Source organism: Choristoneura fumiferana, chromosome 10, assembly GCF_025370935.1.
Source record: "Choristoneura fumiferana chromosome 10, NRCan_CFum_1, whole genome shotgun sequence".
In the NCBI taxonomy this organism is placed as follows: Eukaryota; Metazoa; Arthropoda; class Insecta; order Lepidoptera; family Tortricidae; genus Choristoneura; species Choristoneura fumiferana.
In genome coordinates this window covers 10,473,496-10,479,643 of record NC_133481.1, presented here as the reverse complement: position 1 = coordinate 10,479,643, position 6,148 = coordinate 10,473,496, and positions in this window count along the sequence as shown.

The window sequence follows — 6,148 nt, the reverse complement described above, 5'->3', positions numbered from 1 at the left end:
TTAAACGTGTTTCTTCCTCTAAATTAAATAGACCAACTAGCTTACCTATAAAAAGGCTTAGGGGCTGTTTCACCACCCATTGATTAATTTTATTCCGTCTCCGTCTATTCGAATAAAACAAACAGAGACGGCATCACATTTATCTGTCAAATAAATTTAATCAATGGATGGTGAAACAGGGACTCGTAAATTAGACTCGTAAAATCCACTTTTCCGAAATGTGCAGTTTCTTTAAAAGCACATCTTCTGCCAAATGTACACTTCCAAAGCGTAAATTTTACCAATTAAGGCGTATGTTTAGAAATATACAATTTGTCATACATATATGTATACCTAATACATAATATGTAAAAAATACAGCTCTTTTGAAATAGTGTAGATGTATACCTCTCTTCTAGAAAACTGAGATTCAGGAAGGTGGGTTTTATTTTACGGACCTAAGTCTAAAATTAAAATGTTGTCTCATTTAGTCACACGCATGGGCCGTCCAAACATAAGTGTAATGCCGAATTCCGGTGGAATAATCCAACAATCCTGAAGCGACCCGCATCTCGGTTCCACACAACCCAGATACACACCAAATTAAAATCGCTACAAAGTCCATAAGGGTCCAGTAAAGTTCGCGGATGGAAATAGAAAAGGTGCGGCGTAAGTGGAAAGGTAGGTAGGCTTACGGTTATGCCCTTAGGGTCCATTGATAATTATTACACGGCGCGTCTTGAACTGAGGACCCTTCGGGGACTGAGGATTTTGCCCCGTATTAATTAGTGCTACGAGCTTCTTTGACGTGACTTACATTTAGTTTATTCTGTTACTTTGTGTTATATTTTGGGGTTTTTGGGTTGCCAGCGCTTAAATCGAGTAAGCCGTTTGCTTAGAATATTTTGAAATTAAGTATTTGCTTCATTGGTTATTCATTGTAGTATTGGTATTTAAATACTAATAACATAACTCAAGATTCGCGCTGTCATCTTTTTTCCAACATTATCTACTGCTCATATTATTATTTCGTTTTCTAGATTTTTTATCGTACGACGGCAAAACCCACTAAACAAACACTGGCAAAATTGTCCTCCGATGGACAGCTCAGATTCATATAAAAAATAGTAAGCTAAATTCGAATCTTAAAATAAAATTGACAATACGGACTCTTCTGTCTCCAACAGAAACTTGGAAACGTAGTAAGAAATTAATATTTCCTTTTAACGTTGGTCAGATCTCTTTCCGGAGTGAAATGAAACCAACATTCCATTCGAGTCCCTCGGGGCTTTCGTATTCATAAAAGGTGAAATTTCATTACCCATTTTTAAGGATCGCATAACTGGGTTGACCCAAATTTTATCTCTTGGAAGTCTCGTTTCTTCGAAAGTAATATAAATATGAAAATCATGAGGCAAAGAAAACGATAAGAATTTGAGTTTCGTTTGCTTTGGATACACTTTGATTTGATTTTAATTGCGTTGTTATCATGGGGATTAAAAATAACATAAGATTTAGCTGTGAAAGCAAAAACGTGTTTTTTTTTCTGATAGCTATAAAGTTTGACAACATTTTGCAATTTGTTGGATAGGTAAATTCCTAGGCATATCGTGAAATGGCGCTATTTCATGAATTGGCTAAGGGACATCCGCCATATCGTTCAAAACTCACCGTTTAACGATTTACCTAGTGACGTTTAGGCAGATCAAGAAATTCCTAGACATATCACGAATCGCCGCACTATCGGTTCTGGCACTTCGCTGGCCGCTGCAGCGGCACGCTTGCTTCGCTCGCTCGGCTCGTGCGTTGTGGTCACAATTCATATTAACCACTCCTCGCTTCGCTCGTCGTACCTAAATTTTCCTTTTTTTCAGCATATCACGATGTGCCCGGTATGGAGCTAGGAATATCGACGAATGCGTTGCTCCAATTGATCTGCCGTATTGTTTCTCAGGCACATCGTCATATGCCTGGCCAACTTTTAGGCATATCATGAAATGGCGCCATTTCACGATATGCCTAGGAATTTCTTGATCTGGCGGATTTTACGGTCGGTCGCCGACACCTATATGACTTAAAACCATGCACATTGTTCCCGTTGTCTTTTTTAATATCACATTGCTCATCACATGAGTATTCTGATATTGAAAAATTCAATCAATTTAAATTTAGGAAAGGGCGTCTGTCAATGATGAGATTCACCAAGACACGGCATCAAGATTTTCATCTTAGACGATACTACTGCTAATTTTCGGTGGAAAACCTTCAATAAGAATATTTAAAAAAGCAGAAAGAATTATTCAAAAAAATATGAATGCAAAAACCACAATTACAATTCGTGAATCTACTTTTTGGAGAATTTAATAAAACAGATTATATATATATATAATATAATTTTAGAGCAATTCTTGTGTTGATTTAATTATATACTGTCACCAGGAACAAGGAGGCGCAGGATCGCAGTAATATTATTAATTATTACAGTATATAATTTAATCAAATCAAGATAATAATATTACTGCGATCCTGCGCCTCCTTGTTCCTGGTGACTTACAGTATATAATTAAATCAAAACAAGAATTGCTCTAAAATTATAATAATACAATGGAAAAACTGCATTGGAAGTAATTTTTGAAAAAATGATATATATAATATGTCAAGTACAGCCAAGTCTTTTATTTTTGCACTCGACTGTACAACCTCTTAGGGCCATCTATAAATAACGTCACATTTTAAGTCGTATGAGGCGCGATTTGTGACACACTACTGCGATTCACGCTCATAAGGGACGGGGAGGAGGAAGTCTAAAATGATCAAAAATTGCCTCACGCATACAACCTAATCCGTTCCGGTGTGTATAATAATGACGAAGCAGTACCGGTTCACTAGCATCAAATGACAGATTACACTACACTTAGGCTGTTGTATCGCTGACCGTCATTCCCCTACACCAGTGCCCAAGAACACATCATTAACTCAGTGACCCGCGCATAACTGCGGTATCAAACTGTTTTATTGCCCGCCATGATTTAATGAAATCTTTAATACTGGAGATAAGGCCCGCAATGCTCCCATAAATTGCTTGCGGCAATATTCTCCCGTCTTAATGCTTGAAATAATATCGCTTGACTTTCTGCGCAGTATATGAAAGGTTTTATTATTTTTTGAAGATTATTCTTTGTGGTGCAGCGTTTGTTAGCTTGCTCTCTGAAGGAGGATAATTTAAAGTAGGTAATAATTGAATTTTGAACAAAAGAGGGGATTAAGAAGTATTGTTTAGAAATAGAAATATTTATTCGCTCTTCGGAAAGTACAGAGAACACAATAAAAATACATTAAAAACCAATTTAAACACTACGAAACCACCACCACCACCACAAAAAGGTTTCACCATCGCGAAAAGATTTCATTTTCATCGAAAAGCTTAAACTGTCATCATGAGTCTTCATTAACCTAACCTTAATATCACTTCAAAATAGTAGTAAAGCCTTTAAAAGCCACATTGCAATTGTTTAATTGACATAAATTCTGAAAACGTTCAATTGAACAACATTTTTTCAAAGCTAGGTTTATGTTCTATGTAGGTTCGATGTACATATATAAACATCCTAGTTCTTCCTAGAATTAATCCATTATTATCGGATCATATCATCTGCTACTGCCGCGGAAAAACTTATCATTGACAGGGTTTCCAAATTAACATATTTACCCTCCAGGGCCTTCTTTCACATTCATCATCGACCCACCAACACGCATACTCTACGTGAGTCTACCCCAAAGTCCCTGGGCGTCAATACTAATTATGAATCGAGTCGAGTTACATTTATGACGGATCGCGATCGTAGTTCCGTCTGCGGTCGTAAAGTGCGTGAACTGGAGACTGGCTTTGGGAATCTCAGTGGTGGACTCATTTAGTGCAAGCTAAAGGCTTTTAGCAAGATTCGAAAAGGATACAAAGGTCTAATATTTGATGTGGAAGCTGACTTGCTTGTGACTCTTTCCTCGCGAAACATAATCTCCTATAAAATTGATATCTATCTACTAGACAAGAGAAGAGTAAGTAGAATTTTTTTTAGAGCGACTTAATATTCAATGTCCTTTTGCAAGGAAGAGTTTTCAGTTCGTTTTTTTGTTTGTTACTTTAGAAACTGCGTCATTTATGAACCGATTCGGAATTTTCTTATTTTATTTTTTCGTATACTGGTACTACCCTTCTGGTGTCCCATTTAATCTTAAAAGAAAATTATCGCTTGAGGAAGTTCCTTAAAGTAGTTTTTTTGTAAACATAGCAATAATATTAATTGTAATAATTTATAAACCGTTTATCGCTATTCTCCGAGATAAAAAGTATCTTATCTTAACATCTACACAAACTATTTGGATTGATTTTTGGAATTCAGCGACTAATTCATGTACAATTTACGACAATTTTAATTCAGATTTCCTAACTGCTAGAAAAGAAAAGTTTTTCTGAGTTGGCAACTCTCTTTCTGCGGTGACTTGCACCATACCATGAGATTTGCATAGCGTACATACTACTAACCCACCCTCGCCCGGGTTGAACGTTGAACCTCAGCCAAATGTCACCGGTACCTGGATTCAAAATATAGCACCGCATTAGCTGGATCTCTGCGTAACCCTAACAAAACTACGTATTAAATCGCTCCTTGTTCACCATTCGGTGGGTGTGCAAGTGTCAAGTTATAATGGTGGTATAATGTTGGGATTTGAGGTAGATGCTAGGGTCGTGGTTGTGTCAGCGTTTCGTGAATAAAATGGAAATATAACAAATATAAACATGTAATGGATTATTTAAATAAAATAAGATGACGCCGCTCTGTTTCGAGGTAATATTTAGCTGAGGCATGTGTCGCTTAGTAATGGTTCTATATTGTCCCAGGAATATATTGTCGGAGTGGCCATGTCTCTTAATTAGAAGTATATAAAAATTGCTGCACGTGGAATCAAGTGAACTTTACAAAAATATTAGGTACCTATATAATTGTGATAACATGATAAATAATCATAATAATTAATAATAATACAGTCGCGTATCATCAGATAATTGTAGATAAAACTTGGTTCTGAATCATTGTTATTTCAGGATCTTACAATAATACCTACACACATTTTTTAAACTTCTACCGACTGATTTTTTGTTCGTAAATCGTACTTGGTTTGGATACGTATTTAACTAAATGTTAACAATACAATGTCAATTGGTGTCTTAAATATTGAAATTCCCCCATTTTACTATCTAAACATTTACATTTCTGTATTGAAATACACTAGTTTTGTATTACAATGATACATAAGTAAAATATATAAAAAACCTTAAATGTACCAAAGCTGGCAGCTGAAGTTTGTTTTTATCTAGTTAAATACTTATCCAAACCAAGTATGGTAGTAGCGTTATGAAATATAAAAACAAGCTATAAAAAAAATTAAAATTGAAGGTTAATTTTATTAGATATACTCGCCATCAACAAAACAATGTTGCCTCGTCATATATCGAAGGCTTTATTAGATTGCCTATAATTATCTACTTAAACATAGGCATAATGACGAAAGAAACAAATTGAAAGGCAACAAGATGGCTCTTTTAATTTTATCGGATGATGAATGTCTGATAAGAAAACGATGCAAAAATAGAAAACATTACAATGAACTAAAATAATTTCCTTGCTCACCCGCGACCTTACGATAGCTAAGCTTATGCAAAATATGCGTGGGTAATAATTTGTGGGTAGTTTTGTTTTGTTTCATAAAACGTATGTGGGTACTTGGGGAGTTACAGTGACAAGTTAAAACGGTGGTTGTGGTTCGTTAGTCTAACAACTGATAGCATGGTGTGGCATGGTGTACGGTTGTGTCACTCTGAAGATGAGCTCTGTTTGAGTTCGAAACGCGTCAGTGTAGTGTGGTGGTGGTGATAGATGGGTTTGTGTGATTTGTGTGTGTTCTTACAGTGTGGAGGTGGAGGAACTGCATGAACACGCATATTTTGCATAAGCTTAGCTATCGTAAGGTCGCGGGTGAGCAAGGAAATTATTTTAGTTCATTGATATGGACCTCCGCAAAGTAACGCCTGATTCAATAAATTATTTAGAAAACATTACATTTTGTAAAAAAAATGTGACTTTATTATTTAATAATAAATAATACTCGT